Source organism: Chrysemys picta, chromosome 5, assembly GCF_011386835.1.
Source record: "Chrysemys picta bellii isolate R12L10 chromosome 5, ASM1138683v2, whole genome shotgun sequence".
NCBI lineage: Eukaryota > Metazoa > Chordata > Testudines > Emydidae > Chrysemys > Chrysemys picta.
The window spans coordinates 79,791,761-79,812,331 of record NC_088795.1 but is presented as its reverse complement, the minus strand read 5'-3'; the positions used below and the strand labels follow the sequence as shown (position 1 = coordinate 79,812,331).

The window sequence follows — 20,571 nt, the reverse complement described above, 5'->3', positions numbered from 1 at the left end:
TACCTCTAACTTTATATTTACTTCACACAGATATTGCCAATATAATTTTGAAAGATCAGAGTCTCAATTACAATTGCTCATGAAGCCTTAAGGTGCAATTATACAATTGCAGAATTACATAAAAAAATGCCGGCAAAACCTGCCAAGAACAAACCCGTTATGAAACTTTCCAAATTATAAAGTAACTATTAGTACCTTTTTCTTCTCCATTGTCTCTGTCTTCTTAATCAAAGAGGCATAGATTTGCAAAATCAGAAGTATGCAAATACTTGCATGCACCTTAATTATGCATGTAAATACCAGATATACATGTGCCAGTCATGTATATCTGATATTCTGAAGAAGGGCTCTTTGTAAGCTCAAAAGCTTGTTTCTCAACAACATAAGTTGGTCCAATAAAAGATATTTCTTCACCCACCTTTTCTCTCTAATGTGCCAATCAGGCACTTACACATACAAATGGCTAATTAGATTCCCAATTTCTGTTCTAAAGTGCAAAATCTGTCAGAAAACAAACAAGGACCTTTCCCCACCTGATGGGCTTTTATCTTTTTTATTCTAAGGAAACTAAAAAGAAAGTGTCATTCCACTGAATTCATTTAAAAAACTTGAAAGCCCACTGCAAACTCTGAGTGCTTGGTTCAAATGGGTTCATTGTAATTGATGTATTGTGTTTTTCAATCACCATACCTTATAGCACTGAGTGATTACCATTAAATGGCCGCTAATCATTAAGGTATCCTATAACATATAGGCGCAGTAGGTTTATCTATGAAAATTACAGTTTCTCTTCCTATATTTTGAGAACAGCAAAAAAAATGAAGGTGAATTACACAGTGGGTTGCATAAAGATTGCCAACAGTGAGCCTTCACTAAAGCCATCTACAATTTGATGAAAACTTTAAGTTAGTTTGCAGATATTCATGTCAAACCATGTATCAGATCTGATTCACCTGAAACTGAAGATTATCACCATAGGTTAAACCACTATGTGGTTTTAGATCCAATATTCTTTGCTCCTCTTTTCTGCAGTCTTTTCAGAAACTTGTGAAACAGTAAGGTAGGGGGAGGGGGAAGAGAAGGGCTAAGTCTTAAAAGATTTTGATGGTTTGCTCTTCAAGATCCATGACTGGATTAACTGAAAGAAATCAAACTGTTTAAGAAGTATATGCTGATCAGCAAACACATGCCTCAGGCAATATTTTTTACAAACTCTTTATTAATATTTAGAGACATTGCGAGGATGTAAATTTTTTTCTCTTGCTTATTTTTGAAGAATTGAACATGGCAATGAAAAGGTGGTATGCCCATAAATCCAATAAGTGTTCTATTGGAAATCAATGCCTTGGACAAGTATGGTGACTAAAACGTTGGTGGGGTATAATTGCCCTTGTCAACCTTGAACACAGTGACTAAACAACAGGAAAATAAAATCAATACCACACCAACTGCACACATATATGTTCACATAGAGAAAACAAATCAATGTATAGTGTGAAAACCTGCAATCTGTTCAGAATTTGCTCTGTCTTCTGATGTATTAATGCTATTGATTACACTGAACAAAACTTACATCATATCAAGGCTTATCACTTTGAAAATGGTGACTCGCGGGTTCCAGTTTAAAGAAGGTTTGATTTTATTCTATGTGATATGTATTGCCCTAGAGATAAACATAGAGCTCCCATTGATATAAATGGGAATTCTGAATGAAAATCTATGCCAGTAATATCACTAAGTCTGCAGTAATACCCTAGTCACCCACCTGCTTACATTTATATTTAAAGATTTATATCTAGAGTCCTCTTTTCTAAGAACTCTGACAAGATGGACATGAAATATAATTGCAATTAGAGATGTGCTGAGCTACCAGAAAAATACATCTGGACGCTAAGTCATGAGGAATACCTGCTGATTCCCAGGTAGTGTGGATACTTAACTTATCTGCATGCTGTGCATCTAGTTACTGTTTGTATTTCAGAAGAGAGATCCATTACCCATATCAATAGTGGCCATCCAATTATAAACAGAGCATGTTACTTTAACTATCATAATAAATTAGGTTGCAAAGTGGCAAGTCATGAAGACAATACATCATAATTACAACCAACCGATAACAGATTATGTGAATGTGATATCCATCAAATAGCAACACATTACATCCAATATCAACACCAGCTATTAGAGTAGGCAGATTGGGTTCTTTTGCTTTCTCATGTGGCTTATAATGACAGAAACATCACTGCCCACCTATCATACCTTACATCAAAGTACTAATGCTTCTGAATTATGATTTTTACCAGCAGGATTTTTATTCCCATAATGGCAACTATGTACTTTTCTTTTCACCCTGGAGAACCTCATGTTGTTATGAGTGAAATGCTAATAGAAACGTAGACCAAAATGTGTTGTTTTTCTCAGTGGAAAACTTGCATCTATTTGGAAAAAGTTTGTTCCCAGAACAGATCTAATTTGTGTGCTTTCACTGATGCTCAAGTTGTTATAAAGATATTCTTATGTTTCCTGTAAAAGAAAGCAAAATCTGATTAACTTTTTTCAATACAAACTCAACTAATACAGGCAAGACTCAGCTAGTACAGCTGGAATGAAGGAAGACATTAATGATGTTCCAAGGGATTTTTAGATAAGGCCCCTTGTTGTTATGTGCACATTACAGAATTGTAAACTTAATAGAGGTGCCTGTGCATTATGGTATAAGTTCCATAATGTATATATTGCTAACAAAACAATACAGTCGATGAGGCAATCTACTGTACTTGATCAAAATCACTCCCTTACAGAACTAGTGGTATCTAGTATGCATAATAAAATACTCAAAATATAAAAATCCTAGCCCACTGCATCTCTCTTCCCACAGAAAAGCTAGGAAATGGCATTTTTCTGTTATTTCTGATCCTATAAAGCATAAACCATGAAATGGAGCTTAACTGTTATACCAATATTTTCCCTTAATATGTTACATTAGAAAAAAGGATGCACACAAAGCAATAGATACATTATTACATATTATAAATAATCATTTACATGTTGAAGGATCTCAAAACATCATATACATTATGGGTCTGATTCTGCACTATTGAAATCAATGCAAGCTTGGTGAGTGGATGCAGATTCAGACCCTGAATATATTACTATTTGTGTAGTGTTGACAATGTGGTTGCCATTCTTCAACATACAAAAAGGAAGACCATGCCTGCTCCAAAGCCCTTACATCCTGAAGACAGTTAGAAAGATAATGAGCCACACTGGGAAATCTAGAGATTTGGAGATAGCTTAGATTTTGCAGAGGTTTTTCTTTCCATTTGTTTTCATTCCCCCCATTTAGCCCTATAGCAATCTTGAAAAATCATACACGTTTACCATCTCAGCTTCTATATCTACTTGCCCATCCTTTCTGAGTACAAAAAGATCTCACCTACAAAAAAAAAAAACGTTACCCACTCCAAGGCTAACATACAGTACACCACTGACTGCCACTTCTAGTTTGCCATTTTAGGTAGAACACTCATTTGCCATAGTTCTACAGGACCTTGTTACTAAAAGGCACTTTTAAAGGTGCTCCTCAGTGTGCTGTATTGTGGTCGATAGGCTTTTTAATGAAGTTCTGATCCTCTTGGGCCTTCTACAGGAACATACAAATCAACTGGTGCCCCTGCATGGATTCATCTGAGAGCTATTTGATTAAAACAACAGCTGTGAATAGCACAAAGACCTGGGATGAAGATACATTTATTTTACTGGAACTTCTTTTTCTGACCGTGCAATATTCTGTATTCCCCAGGTAACGCCTTCAATAGCCAGTTTGGGGGTATAAAAGGTGGCAGCACCTTTAACATTCAGCCTATGAGACTGAGCACATGGCTGAACATTTGGGCACATTTAAAAAAATGTTAGGATCTCCAATTAGTCACTGCAGTAGGGAAGCTTTTGTTTCATTTTAATTATAAAATAGAACACACAAGCGAATCTTGTGTTCTCTAGTTTCTAAACCTAGCTTGGTCTTTCTGATATCATACAGGCTTTCATGGACTCCCCAGTTAATGCCAAATGCCACAGAAGATTTCTTAGTCTCTCTCAAGCAATGAATGAAAGCACTTTATAATATCAGAAAAACAAAGGGAGGGTCAACTTCCTAAATATATAATATGGTCTACCTCTTATAGATAGGAGAGAATTCTATCCTGGAAGCTGATTTACCATTCTGAAATACTTTCTCTGTTGATATTCACTACTTAGGGGCAAGCTATTCCCCTGGAATAATTGTGATGATCTAGGAGGTCCCCTGGGTATAATTTCAATTTTGCTGTATTTTCCATGGCTTATTTTCACTGTTTAAGTCTTCATTTTCAATGGTGGATTTTCAAAATGGATTGCATTTTGCAGCAAGCAGAGGTGCAGACTGTGTAAAAGCAGTATGTGATTTGTAATAATGGATTTCAAGTTAACCTTTACAACTACAGGTGGCCTTAAATAAAATAATTATTCACATTAAAAATGTTAAAATTTAGAGAATTACACATCCCTAACAGTAAACCCAGATTATATTTTCCATATAAACAGAACTCATTCAGAAAAAAACAACCCACTCAGATTTAGGATCCTTATCTGAATTATAGCAGGGTAGCCCTCCTAAAAGGCATTACTTAGTTCTGACCTCTCACAGTGTGAAAAGTAGTTCAGTTTCTATGGCCTTTCCATTTTTTACAGGAAAAGACAAATCAACAGCAAGGGCAATTAGTGCCATTTGTGGTCATGCTTTTACACTGAGAACTGAGACCATCAAAATTTATATTACCCTTACTGACTACTACGATTTCGTCACCACTGAAATAGACTGATTGTAGAGGTGTAACCTAGAAGTGAAAGGTTCTTATGCAATAATATTAGAAGTTCAATAGGGAAAGATCTAACTGGTCATCTTGTCCATCTCCAAACCCCTAAACTGTGCATTTCTTAATCAATGTTATATTTTGAGAAGATTCTAACACCCTCTATTACTATCTGACTATCACCTGTGGCATAGCCATCCTAACAGGACTCTTTTGAATTATGTTTACCTGCTTAAGAACACAGCACACATGCCTAGGCTGTGGAGATCTGAAGGGAACCTCTGTACCTTCAATAATGACAACTTTTCTCTCATTCTTGTCCTTTCCTTGTTTTATATAATCAAGTTCCACATTACAAAGATCTTTCCTCTTGCGAGAGTCAATACTGCTCTTAAAATCATCAGTCATGGATTATTATTGCAGCAATATAAGATTCAGTCTCTCCTAGGTGTTGAGTCCATCTGGGGTAAGGGGCATTGTCTACTGCATCCACTGGTGGGTTATAGGGTGAGGTTAAGGAGGGTGCGCCACATTCCTGGCACATTCCATGGTGCCTACTAGTCAATGGTAATCCTCTCTTGTGAGGAGGACTGCTATTAGTCAATCCTAACATGTCTAACAAGCAATGAAACTGACCCAGAAGGATGGCAGAGGATGCCCATAAAAGATGGCACCAAGTAAAAGCCTCTTCCTGCTTTACCCTTCATCCCTACAAAAATCCCCCCACTCTTCCCTTTCCTTCAGGAGATATGAACTTCCTATTGCTCTATGCTCATAATGTTTTGTACTGAGCTCTGAATTAGCATGGGATGTCATTGTTAAGCAATTAGACTGCATTGGTACATCTAGATTTGACACAACTAGGCAGGTTTTGTGTTGTGCAGTCACAATCTATTTACTGAATAATTGCAGGTTTTTTGGTAAGTTTTCTTTTGATTTACAGAATTACAAATTTGGGAAGTTATGGAGAATGGTGGCTAGTTCTTCTGCCCTCACAGAAGTTTGGATTCAGGGTAATGTTTCCCTTTCCTGTACATTAAATACCAAATCACTTTCAGTATATCAAGGGATTTGTAGGGAAACTAGTTTTTTGTGGGAGACTCAGCTGTTTCCTTAGGCAGTAAACTGCCTGGGTTGTTGTCCTGGGTTAGGCCATGGAATGGCTATGGACCTTGTGTTTTAGTAGGCTGGTTAAGCCTGGGACATATTAGGATGCTCTTGATTTCAGCACTGATTGGGGGTGGGGAAATATGAAGGATGCCTGTTACTTTCCCCCTTTTGCTTCTGCCAAAACAGGCCTTTAGGAGTTATCTTGTTTGAAGTTAAAGGTTTAAAAAAGTTCCAGCCACTTGGCCAAAAGATTATATCATCAGCCTCTGGCCCGTCACTATTTGCAATGTGAAGCTGATAAATTCAGGTCTTCCACTTGTCAAGGCAGAAGGTAGCATTATTAGAACATTTTAAAAAATGTAGGTGCATTAGTTTGTCTTTCAGGAAACAACTGTGTCACACTTACCCACAAAACTTGGATGGTTTCAGAATGTAATTTTTAAAAAAATAAAGTTTACTCAAATACTCAAGTTCATATTTTCTTTTTCTCTCTTTTTTATTCCCTCTCATTATTCGGGAATTCTTGTGTTGGAATATCTGCTTATAAGGAATAAAAATTATCCATATTCCAAAACTGTGGGGATTTTTAATAGCCAATATAAACAAAATTAATTCCAATGACGGATTTCTGAATTTTATAGTGCAATTGAGACAAAATATTAAATATTGTCTGTAGAACCATTGCACTCTCATTTATTCCAATTTCTGTTATTTATGTGTTTAACTTCTAGCTCCTTAATTTTTTTTATGCAATCTGCTAATTAAAATTCTGCTTGGTATAATCTGGGTTTTTATTTCCCCCCCCCCTCTGATTTTTATTATTAGTTTAACAGTATGAAAATGTGGCACTGGTGTTTGTGTCAGCACGTTTTATTTTCTTACGTCAGTCAGCAAGTTACTGAGCCTTATCAATACAAATATCTGCTGCTGCAAGAAAGGAAGAAACTTGCCTAATAAAGTTCAAGCTGGGCTAACGAAGCAGAAATAACTGCTGAAAAACCACCTGGGTGGTAGGTTTGTTAGCTGAATTCAGCAGCATGGAACCCTGTAGCTAATCAGCTCCTTTCCTTCACCTGCAGGTATGACTGCAATGAAAAGAAAATACTCCAGAGGATTGTAGTACTAGGCAAAATTAAGGAAAATAACTTAAGACAAAGTCACAAAGATAATGCCTAATATTTGAACAAAAAATGCAGTTCTATTAAATTCTTTGTAATCTTTGCCCTGTTAAGACATTTTATCACATCTTTTAAAAAGTACTAAGTCTTTATGGAGAAATGTAGAGAATTATATAAAATGATATCCTTTCTATAGAATTTTGAAGTTAATTCTAGAGCAGAATGTCAATCTTCATTAGGCCCCAATTCAGCAAAACGCTTAAGCATGCAATTAAATCCAATTGACTTCAATGGGACTTAAGCATGATCTCAAAGTTGCCAATTCTTAAGTTCTTTGCTGAATCAGGCTCTGAATTTGTATAGTTTGACTTAATAGTCACTCATCATTAAATTCTTCAGGTTTTTAGATTAATTTCTATAAAAGCTTCTAATTCCTAAAGAACCCTAATAGTTTCAACACTATTAAAACATGATAGAGCTTTAAAACATCTTCAGGGCTAATTTTGACTTTCAGAGTAGTATTCTCTCTCCCAACTTTATATCTAACCCTATTCTGTCAATTTCTGGGCATTCTACATCTTTGTGTTATCGATTCTAAGAGACAGCATGCTAATTTGGTTTAAAATAGAACTACCCAGCATAACAATATAAATCCCACATCAATCTGCCTTTTGTGTATTTCAAAGTGTAAACACAATGTTCATATTGAACATCAAATTTATTTCAAAATGTAATGGACAAATCACAGTCTATTATTGTGAAGCTTTTGCAGTACACGGTGTTACACTTTGGAGTTTTGTTTTGTGAACACAAGTAGAAAATTTAGAGAACGTAAATATTTACAGAATATAAAAAGTGGGACATTGAAAGTCCTTTTTAAAAATGCAGACCCTTATCAATGAAGATACTTTAAATATATTGGGAGTTTGGAAAGAAAGTAGAGTTAAGAAACAAGTCATTCTGTTGATTACACTGGTGTTTGTTATAACTACAGAACCATAGCACTTAGTCATGAAAATTCTTATGTATGAATCAAGGAGGCATAAATGACTGTTACAGGAAACAGTTCATTAATTTATCTAATTTATCCTGTCCAGATGAAATTCCCTTGCAACAGCAGAGCCAGCAATGTAATTCTTTTATATTTAACCAATTAATTAGTTGAAGTTGCTCAATATTTCTAATAAGATAATACAGATATTATTATTCAATAAGCTTGTAAATAACATCTAATTGGAAGAGGAGGTATGAATGGGGACAGCCAGCTATGGGGTAACAAAGGTACTGTGTACCGACCTCTAAATAGAAACCTAATGAGTAAAGTTTAACATTTGTACCTCAGCAATAACTTATCAACAGGCCTATTAACAAAATGAGGAAAAAAACTAATTAAAGCAAATTAGCTTTGTGTGCACATACTGGATAAGACAGAATACTTCTAAAAATCCAGGAAGATAATAATACCCATATGGGATATGTTTTTGGCATTTTTCATATAAATTGGACAGTTTTAGAGGATAAATATGGTACAAAAGTCCTTACAGGCAATTATGTCTTTATAATGCTGGTGGCTGACATCATAAAAGTATAATTTTAATTGCTATTAATTGCATTAAGTCTACTCTTATTGAATACTTAATGCCATCTCTGACAGTAGTACTAATTTATATACTTTAATGAAGCTTCACAGTAGAAGTTTGGAATTATAGATACATTTACACAATATTTAAAACAGCACATTTTATCAATCTCTTTTTTTAATGATGTTCATTTTTCTTAGCCTTAAATGATAATATGGCAGCTTCTGTCAGACACATTTTAGAATACACTATTTGGGTCAGGATTTACTCCATATTTCAACAAATATATGTACTGCAAATACTTTGTTTAAGGAGACCTACAGTTAGATAGTGGCAATCACAGCTAAATCAGATAGATTCATGTAAATATTACTATCCCATTTGAGAATATACCACCAGTAAGACAAAGCCCTGACATGATTCCTGACATATTAAAAGACAAATTCACCTCTGACATTAAATGGAGCTGTTCTGTGGATGAATTTGTCCCTATGTATTTATCTCACAAAGAGATATAAGGATATAAAGTGACTAAAGAAATGGAAAGTCACAGATAAATAGAGAAATACATAAAACATTTTGAAAAAATAGAAAGAAAGTGTTATTAACTTTGCAATTCTGTGCTAACACTCCTAGTCATTTCTCTAGTGCCACTAGTTACTGCAGGTCGTTGTTGTTAGTGTGATTCGCATTACTAAATTATGAGTAATTCATTCATCTCTATCAGTGCTAGTTTCAATATTTGTGAATTAGTAATCTGCCAAGTTGCACTAATAGTACAATACATCCATTATTGCTTTTTCAATTTGTTTTCATGTTCATTTTCTAAAATTACGTAGTCTATTGAAAATGGCAAAGGCACTACACAAGGGATACATTATTGAATGGGGTAGGAGACTGCTTTAAAGTATTCCCAGACCTTTTATAAATTTTAGTCTGTTGCCAGAGCTCTGCAAGGCATATTTAACAGAATGAAAGAGCAAAAAATTTAAGACAAAACATGCCATTTATTTTTGTCTGAGCTATCAAAGCTCCTTATAATTAAGGTGATGGCCCCTTATGGATCTTGTGATGATACAGAATGGTTTTTAATAGTTTTGAACTAAGATTTCCATACACACTTTCAAAGACAGCATGTAATATAGCTGCTGGCTATAAGTTACCAGTTCCACTTTGCTTTCTATGGAACATGTAAATCAAGCTGGGAAGTTTTAAAAAATATTTATTTCCCCCCTTTTAAACTTTGTTACCTGCTTCTCAATTACCTGCTCTTTACTGCCAAAATAAATAGGAACAGAAATCCAGCCAGCAACTGATAGAAAGAATTCTTATTGTTAATTTTAGCTGTAGGTACCAAATACACAATAAAAGTTTCTTAAATAACAAAACAAAAAGAAAAAAAATCCCTCGGACTTTAGGAGCCAAAAGTTTTCTAAAGATTGTAATATTTTAGTCTGGAAAAATAATAAAATTTAAAAATTTAATTTAATTGTTTTTAAAAAGATGCTTTAAGCACTTATTCAATTTTAAAAATTAGGCAATTTAAAAAATAATGGAACATATATTGTGGCTATTCTACATCTTTATACATCTTGTATTTTCTAAGGCCTATGGCCATCTATATTACACCTGAGGCACATAAGAATCTTAAATATCATAAATATATGGAGATATACCTATCTCATAGAACTGGAAGGGACTCTGAAAGGTCATTGGGTTTAGCAGGCCCATGCTCAAACCACTGAGCTATCCCTTCCCCCCCAAAAATATATATATATTTTTAATACCAGGGTTGGAAGGGACCTCAGAGGGTCCAACCCCTATCTAGTCCAACCCCCTGCTCAAAGCAGGACCCATCCTCAGGCAGATTTTTGCCTCAGATCCCTAAATAGCCTCCTCAAGGATTGAACTCACAACCCTGGGTTTAGCAGGCAAATGCTCAAACCACTGAGCTATCCTTCTCCCTGTCCCCATTATGCATAATGACAGAGCCTTTGATGTTTAATTACATATACAAAGGTCCCAATTCTGCATTCTCCAACCAAGAGACACTACAACTGATGGAAATTAGAGTTTTGCCTGCCTCTGAACTGCATGATTGGGCTTAGAGTGCCTGATGCTGTAGAAACAATGGTTCTAGAACTGTTCCATTTTAAGGTTATAAAAAGAGAATCGGTGGTAGGGGGAGTTATTCACTTTAATAAACTTGTTTTTTAGTTCATTATTTATGAATTACTTAATAATTCAATAGATTTATTTGCATGTAAAGTGTCTCATTCCCTGTCTGTCCAGCAAAATACTCAGGTTTGCTTTGCTGTCCACAACCCAAACCAGAATTTTTCTTAAGACATCCTGTGCAGACAAAGATGCTTTCAATGCACCTTTTTTTGGTTGGTTGTTTTTTATTCTTATAGAAATAACAATTTGTTGTTTTGCTATTACTAGCTATTATGATAGTTGTCCCTGTGTCAGGGCTTGTCTACATGGTGGATTAATGACCTCTATGGAGGTGTGATTTCCAAAGTGCATTAACATATTGCACATATAGATTATACTGGTGCGCTTTAATGTAGTGCTGTTTGAAACAATACTACATTAAAGAAAACAGTACTACGTTAAAGCGCACTAGCGAATCTTTAGTGTGCATCAGCAGGGCCTATGTGGATTAATTAATACACAACACATTAGTGAACTTTAGAAAGCAGACCCCTAGAGAGGGGATTTCTCCAGAATGTAGATGAGCCCTTAGAAGAGTGAAATCTTCAGGTTACCTAAAGCTAGAATAAGAGTTGCTTTTCTAGGGAGAACAGAAGCTTTCAATTTTGTTTAAAGTTTTTTTTACACTGTTTGAATAGACTTTATATTTGAAAAAGTGTCTGTTTTCTCAAAACCACATTAATCTAATGTTAGCAGAAATGGAGCAAGCTGCCTATTATTAAGCTTCCTGTCTTTTCATTCCTGGTTTCCCACTTCCCTTTAGCATAAGTAGGGAAAACAGGCCCATCATTTTTTTTTAATAGCATGCTATTGGTTAACCAGCCCATAAAGCAAAACAACATAATATGACGCTAGGTAAGTGACATGAGAGGCAAAGACAAAGGATTATTGTTCAATTGAATAGCCACTTTCCATTCATAGCAAATCTGAAATTAACCTGGCAGGCCAAAGAATAGTGTTTCCTAAAGTATCCACAAGCTAGGAGATACTATGTCTCTGAGTTTTCACACTATTTGCAAACAGTTTCCTACATCTCAGGCACATAAACTTGTATGCATGCATTCTATGTAGCATCTGCCAGTGCTGAACTTTTGGAAGTGTGGTGATAATAATAAGAAAACTAAAATGCTGTATATCTGACACAAACATTTATTCTGTAAAAATCTGAAGTATTTTGAATGTTTGTCTTGACTGCATTGAGATATATTCATATCTTTGTTTCTAATGGAGAGAAAAAAAAGAGAAAAACAATTCAATGGCTTTTTAAAGCAGTCTTGCATTTTAGGTCCTTAAAAGGTTGGACAGCAGAAGCTCATTTTAAAAATCACCAAGTTAAGGTAATCAAAACATCAGCCCTGTGGAGTGTTTGAGATCACAACAGGCTTTAACAATGCAGAGAGAATGTTATTGTATGCTGGGCTTTCTTTACACATTGGTTTACAATATGTAAGAAGTGTGCTATGACAATGGGGTATGGGAAAAAGAATGATGCAATACTGAAAGGAAAAAAGCAAAGATGCGACCAGTATAAAGATAAGAGAAAGGAAGACAATGAATTTGCGGGATTTAAGATGAAACTGTACAACATGGTGAAGAGTAGGGTAAGATACTAAAGATAGAGGAGGCCATATAATACAGGATAAAACAGGTAACAGGATAGGAAAGAACATTGTGACATTCAAGTAGACAAGTAAAACTGGTCCATTAAAAGCTTTTATCTCCCTCCCTTTGTCTTCACTGAAATAAACTTTCATCCATATTTTGAACCAAGCTCTTTTTAGATTCTAAATTATTCTGGGTTTTTGTTTTTTTAATTCAGCTTCCTTCCAGGACTGGCAGTGCCAAAAATCTCCCAAGAATGTCTGGTGTCACTAAGAGGATGCTAGATCAATTTAATTTTGCCATCTAAAGAGTTTTAGAAAGGTTATGATTAAGCATTCAGACAGAAGCTCAGTGCATTTGATATCCATGTATAGATGGTACTGTCACATAAGGCTCTTCCACTTAATGCACAGGGCACTATCCCCCACATCCAGGAGTTCTTGCCACATATCCAGGCTGTATTGGTGGGTGGGCCAGAAAAGGGTTAAAGGGTAATGCACATGGTCACTGGTTCTGCGACAAATCGCCTGAAAAAGATGGTCCCAGGCTATACTATCTTTACCACTGAACCTCTGCATGGGGATCCTCAGAAATTTCCTCCAAATGCATACACCTAAGGTCCTAATTCTCCTTTAATTTACTGCAGCACATTGGCCATTTACTGCCTCCTGAGTGCCCCCATCATGGCTAAGGCAGTCTCTATGGCAATCCCACCTCTATTTCCCTTTTGTCCTGTCCCCTTTAAGAACTCAGTCTTTAGTTACCTTCTGATATCAATCCTTTAATTCACTCTTCACTTGTTCTTCTCAGGCTGGCAACAGAGTTTGTCAAAAATGAACTAAAAAATCCAAAACAAATGCAAAGTTTTTCAGGTCATCTTTGCTTCTTACCTCCCACTCACGGGCTTTATTTGGCTAGGGCTCTGCAGGAGCCACACTTGCTCCTCATAGCTGCCCCTTCCACCAGCCCCAGCTCCACACAGTCTCCTCTTTCTTGAGCTTTCCCAGTTTACTGCCAGACTTCTTTTAACAATCTCTATTGTTCTCTCAACCACACCCTGCCCCACAGCTACCTACTCCATTTTATATTGGATTCACCTGATCTCTTTCCCAGGGGGCTCATTTTATAATCAGGACTGGTTTAGCCCAAGGCTCTCCAGCTCACAGGCAGATCATCCTATTACACTTATACTGGTGTAAAATAGGCATAACTTTAGTGAAGCCAATAGAGTTACCGTAAAACAGTTGTATCTAAGAGGTGAACCAGGCTTTTCACCAAAAGAAAAATAACTAGGAAAATCTACTTGAAGGCTGAAAATTTTCTCTTAAAAACAAACAAACAAAACAAAAAAATCTGGTACATGTTGACTATGAACTTCTGTTTAATTTGGATTAGAGCAAACGTAATGTTATTTAAATTAATGAAAAAGTATGGGTAACCTATCCTTTACATTTTCTGTGAAAGGGAAAGAAGGAGGGAGACTATGAGCAAGACAGAAAATGGTCACCAGGAGACCTGACAGGATGTGAATTACATACCGGAGGTGGTGGAGGATCACAACAGTGTACAGAGAACTGAGAGAGCAGTACGGTGACACCAAGAAGCTTTGTTAAGATCAGAGTAAAATAAAGGGGGAGAGTGTTGGAGCGGCTGCAGGAACCATTATATTGTCATTGGAAATATCTAAAGCGATAAAACCATAAAAATACAGAAAGGGAATTTAATACAAAAATGTAGGTCACAAGGCATTAAAGATCTGTCTCAAACCACAAAAAAGGAAGAAATTTGGAGTTCAGGAAGGAGTAGGTCTGTGTCAGAGTGCCACATATCAATGGGTGATCTTACTCTTTTCTTAACACAGCTCATTGAGTTTTTGACTCCACTGACATAGTGTGAGAATCTGGGATTCCCACAAATGTTCATTATATGGAGAAATTCACTGTGGTTGCATACTGCAGTACATCAATATCTATATTTTTCATGGACAGTGAAGAGCCAGGAGCAGTTTATCAGGAAGTATCCCAATGGATGCAGATCAGTAGAGAGAGAATTCTCTTGTAGGAAAAGTAATTGACAAACTGAAAATCCATTTAAAAACATAATCCTACCCCATTAGTATTTCAGCCCAGGTTCTGGCCTGGTTCAGGTGCAGATTCTGGCCTGTTTTTGTCCCAGATTCTGGCTCAGATTCTGGGCTGGTTCTGGCCCAGATTCTGGCTTGGTTCTGGCCCAGATCATTGCTTGTCTCTGCCTGATTTTGTGTTTAATCAAATCAACTGAAAGGTTCAACTGTTGACTGGAATGGAGATTACTACATTAAAGAGGGACTTGTGCAGTTTTGTGAATAGATTACTTGTAATCATATTGTGGCAAATTCTGTCCTCTCCTACAATCCTGTGAAGGGCTCCAGATGCAGTGGAGCTGGTGTGGCTGCTATCCCGAAGTTGGGAGGGGGCAGAAAGAATGGCTATCTGGGACCCATGCATAGGAGCTAACGTGACTGCTCCATGGTTCACAGATCCCAGCCCCTGGGGGCTTCCTCGCACATGCCAGGGTTTTAAGAGAAGGGTAGAGAAAGGGGCAAAGAAAGGAGTGGGTGAGAAATCTCATGCTATATAGATTCAGCATCTATTGTTCACTGCAGAGTGGAAGAGAGGAGGGGAGGAAGAGATGGGATGATTTAGTTGGTGTTTAAAAAAAAAAATTAATGGAGATATCCCATCTCCTAGAACTGGAAGGGACCTTGAAAGGTCATCAAGTCCAGTCCCCTGCCTTCACTAGCAGGACCAAGTACTGATTTTGCCCTAGATCCTTAAGTGGCCCCCTTAAGGATTGAACTGACAACCCTGGGTTTAGCAGGCCAATACTCAAACCACTGAGCTATCCTGTATCCAAAGTGCTAGTCCTACTTTGAGTAGGGGGTTGGACTAGATGACCTCCTGAGGTCTCTTCCAACCCTAATATTCTATGATTCTATGATGCAAAGCAATTCTGCAGCCCACCACCTCTCTATGGCTTTGGGCCAGCAGTGTGTGGGTGAAGCTTCCTCACTGCTGAGGAGGAGGATTTGGCTCACTGAAAAAAATATCCTGGGGGAGAATTGATTACATTTACTTCTGCTGCCATAAGGGAAATAAGCCCAACTTTTACTGACTCCCAAGGCCACTTATTTGTTGTACTACTTCTTATTCCTGGCTAATTCACCATGATGCCAAAAAATTCATAACCCAAATATCCAACCATTGTTCAACCATTATTTGTAAAGCTAGACTTAAAATAGAAGATTGGATGACACAGAAAACATCATGTTCAGGAGATGTCTTCTTATTTGAAAACTACTTAGGAAGAGAGTGTCAAGGTTTTCAGGAAGCAAAAAAATTTACTGGTGCCCCCCCCAACTGTTCTATCTTTAAGTCTTTACATTAAAAACCACCTATTCTTTAACTGATATTCTTAAATCAATCATTCCTAACGATAGAAATATAAACCAAAAAGACGTACATCTTTCTGTAAGACATGCTAGTTAGTGTGTGTTTATTGTCTCATACATAGTCTTATTTCTGGCTTTTCAAATATTCTATGCAATCCAAATGATTTATGTTTAAATAGATACATGGAACACATGAATTAAGGACTTAAACTGAGACCTCTCTCAGGTAAATCAATGTTTTGATCTACCAGTCTTATGAGAATCCCTTTGAACAATAGTCCAGGACACTGTAAGCTCTGTTGCACAATAATTGACAGCAAGGAGAGTTGCATGTAAGATAAAGATGGGAATGCATACCAAAAGTCAAAGTCAATTACTATTCCCAGCAAACCTGATTGAACATGTTGTAATTACAAGTTCCAGTATGTATAAAAGCCCTAACAATGTTTAAAATGGACCATTAGTGTCAGCAAATATATGGCTATACAAATAAATATATAAAATATCTGACTGATCCACTGGGTTTCTAAGATGATTACAAGTCCAGTGGAAACAGAATTGACTGGTTGATATTTTGTGACAGAGTTCTGATTTTCTGCAAAAAAAACCCCCAAACACTTAATTTTCTCAAGTATGATAAAGCATTATGATAACTACACTAATAATGTATCTCTCACAGCACAATATTCAAAATCATACAAGTCCAATAATAAACATATTTTACAAAATCATTACGCTGTACTCAATTTCCATATTTTCACCAATATTATTCCCACATTTGTACACACAATATTTGCTGTCTATATCATCTGTATCTAATTCCAGTCAGAGAAGCTAAAGCAGGATAAAATTTCCTAAAATAAACATGGTTCCATCACAATTGCAAATATATTTTGAGAAATAATTCCAACAAACCTACACTAAATCTTGACAAAAATCTGTCCTTTTTGTGGGAACAACAATTAGATTTTATGCAATCTGATATAAAACATTTCACAGAATGAGAGGAAGAAATGCCACCATCCAGCCATATAAAGATGGACCATTTACAGGTTTTTTTAAATAGAAGAGGGATAGTTATTTACATTGATTTTAAAAATAATTTGAATTATTTAAGGTAATTACAATCAGAGCCATCATGTGTGAATTTATCAATCCTAGCAGACTATGTGAGCTCTAAATTTATCTAATTTTATAAACATCAGAGTCCAATTTCAGTTCTCATGCTTTGTCCAACCATTTGCTTTTGTGAACTATTTTAAATAAGACATTTATTTCTTGTTTTGTTTGACATTCTACAGAACTGGAAAGAATATGCCAATATTGAACTGATTGAAAAAACAAATTAATAAAATCAGAACTATTGCAGGATCCGAACAGAATGAGCCTTGATGCAAGGCAGATGCTTTATCCATTAAGGTACAAAGTCTTTGTAAAGAGTAAGGTGAATTTCCAGGAACCATTTTGACCACTTTATAGGTTCCATATTTTTCATTAGTAAAATTGAACCATTTTGAGAATGAATACATAAATAAAAGTGAACAAGAGTGGCAAAGTGTAAACAAAGTGTGTTCCCTAATTCTTTCAATGAATGCAAAAAACAAATCAATCAGACTATACATTTTGTCCTTCCTCCACTCCTGAAAAAAGAGACTATAAAAGTAAGCCAAAATTTCCCTAGATTTCCAGGATAAGTTCTCAGTTTATCAGTCAGTTTGACATAACCACCAAGTTTTTTCATATGTCCTTACGCAACTGTGATAAATAGTCACTTACTTCTCCGGATGTCCATGAGAAGCAGGAAGTACGTAGGAGGTGGGCAGAAGCAGCTCACTCTGCAGAAGCCAGTGGGACCAGAGTTTTGGAGTGAGTCAGAGGCACGCACCCACATGGCTTGCCCTCCTTCAGTTCCTAGTTCTTTGACCTGTCCCTGTACCTCTTGTGCTCCGTTCCCGCAGCCTCTTTTTGTCCCCATTTCTGCCCTATCCTCCTTCTAGCCTGTTTTCCCCCTCCTGCTCTTGCATCCTCAAACCCTATTCTTCAGCTTGCCTCTCGTTCCTCAGCCAGTCTCCCTCCTGCCTTTGCTCTCACAGCTTATCTCTAGCTGCTCCTCTCTCCATAGCCAGAGAATCACTGGTGTAGCCATTAGCTGTCTTTTTCACCTGCTGGCTTCAGACTGGCTGGGGGAGCATTGAGGGAAGAGGAGAAGCAATTTCCTTTCTCTCAGCGCTAATGCCTGGAACCACAGGGGACTACAGAGACCAGAAGTAGTAATTCAGGAAAAGATCTTCTCAGTGCCTGCAGCCCTCCAATATATGTGATAATCCAGCAGAGCTCTGAAAATGTGTGAGGGCAGGGGAAAATGTATGAATGTTGTATTCAGTGTTTGATAATTGGTAGCCTTAGTTCTACTGAAACTGGACTTCTGTCTCAGTGTCATTATAAACTAGACAGTAATGTCCTGCTACCTCTGGCTTCTCCAATTCCTTGTGGCATGTGGAGATTGCTGATCTGCCCTCTTTGCCAAGAACTTTCTAGATATCTGCTATCACAAAGAGAAATTCATCCTGGGCAGTTTGTCACCATTAGGGCTATGTACTACTTAAGACCCACTTAAACCTTCGAATCTTAAGTGGGACTTAAGTGGTGCATAAAGCCTTGAGCTGGCCTGCTGCCTAGGAATGATTTTCACTCATATTGGAGATCCAGGACCAGGATAAGGAAATACAATCACAATCAGGTTTTTCCCCATAAGACTAGGGGATATCACAAATCAGAAGGCTAGAGAACCCGGAGAGATAACGCCTGACATTGTTCCTACTTGTAAAGTATCATTATGTCCTATTAGTCATCATTTATAATGTATAGATCTCTAAATGTACATAACACTTTGTAACATGAAAAATAAGGAAAAACAAAAATAAAATAAAATTGCATTTCCTACAGAGTAGGCATGAAAAAGTGAAATTCAATGAACAAACACACACTGAATTCAGAGTAACTAACTTTAAAGCCAATAGAGACCATTGTGATCATTTAGTCTGACTGCCTACAAAACACAGGCCACAGAAATTCACCAAGCAGTTCCTGCATCGACCCCATAACTTCTGGCTGAGCTAAAGCATACCTTTTAGAAAGACACTCAAATGATTTAAAGCCTCTGAGTGACGGAGAATCAACCCCATTCCCCAAATCAGTTGTTTATATTATTACCAGGAAATCTGGTAAAAGAGTAGCAGTATAGTTTTGTAGCAGGAAACCACACTGGGAGTAGAGAAACCTGGGTTTTGCTACCATCTCTTTTTAGAAGTTGCTGCATAACCCTGGAAAAGAAATTTCCCTCTCTTGACCTTAGTTTCCTGATCTGTAAAACTGTAGTAATGATGCTTGCTTATCTTTATAAAGTGCTTGGCAATCTACAGATGAAAAGCACTATGTAAATTAAATATCATCAGAACCTCATCACTAATTGGCATATGGTCTTCATAGCTGTCAGGATTCACAGAAGATGTAGTTTTGGGGAAGATTTTTGTAAAAAAAAATAAATAAAAAAGGGGTAAGTGTAGAATATCTTAGTTGGGAGTTTGTTTGCCATAAAGTACATGGGACTGCTAAAACAATGATTTGCAATATGGTCACAATTCTATGTGAGATTGCATAGAAGGGTAAATGTAGGACAGCCAGAATCACTCAAAGGACATAAAAATGAACTAGAGAGACAAGGTGGGTGAGGCAATATCTTTTATTGGACTAACTTCTGTTGATGAGAGAGACAAGCTTTTGAGCTACACAGAGCTCTTCTTTAGACCAGATCTAGATCCCTCGATCCCATTTTCAAAACTTAGTATCTCAACAATAATGAAGGGAAATAATTAGGAATTCACCAATTAATTGTGACCTGAAGAAGAGCTGTATGTAAGCTCGAAAGCTTGTCTCTCTCACCAGCAGAAGATGGTCCAATAAAAGATATTACCTCATGTGCCTTGTTTTTCTAATATCCTGGGACTGACATGCAGGGCCGGCTCCAGGCATCAGCTTACCAAGCAGGTGCTTGGGGCGGCCACTTTGAAGAGGGGCGGCACGTCCAGCTGTTCGGCGGCAATTCGGCGGACGGTCCCTCACTCCTGCTTGGAGCGAAGGACCTCCCGCCGAATTGCCGCTGCAAATCGCGATCGCGGCTTTTTTTTTTGTTTTGTTTGGCTGCTTGGGGCAGCCAAAACCCTGGAGCCGGCCCTGCTGACATGGTTACAACAACACTACATAAAAAGATGATCTCTAATGTTTTCAAAAGCACCAAAATGACCTAGGATTCTTGGTCCCATGTTCAAAAGTGACTGAGACTCAGTCCTATTGTCTGTCAGTCAATTCTTATGTGATGTTGTTGCTGCATTAGTAGTAACTACAATATCATTTTATTTGTATTATGTATATTCTCTTACCTGTTAAAACAATTTACTTCTGTTTTAGAAAACACAACCTAAATGGATTCATACATATTTCAACTTCTTTTTTAATGTTTATGTCATATTCTTTCTTTTATGCTATGTGTGATCATTCTTTGGAGTTATTGTGTTCTCATAAATCAGTATTTTCATGCAGTAATAAAAATAACTTATTTTAATGGTAACAGCTCCAAAGGCTTTCTAACTATGAGTGGCATTTTA

The 20,571-nt window shown here is 36.8% G+C and overlaps 1 protein-coding gene across 3 annotated transcripts in view; it reads right to left on the bottom strand.

Moving 5' to 3' along the window:
• Positions 1-20,571, bottom strand: part of TENM3 (teneurin transmembrane protein 3) — a 2,213,160-nt gene that overhangs the window by 736,396 nt on the left and 1,456,193 nt on the right. The gene's annotated exons all lie outside the window — the stretch shown is intronic.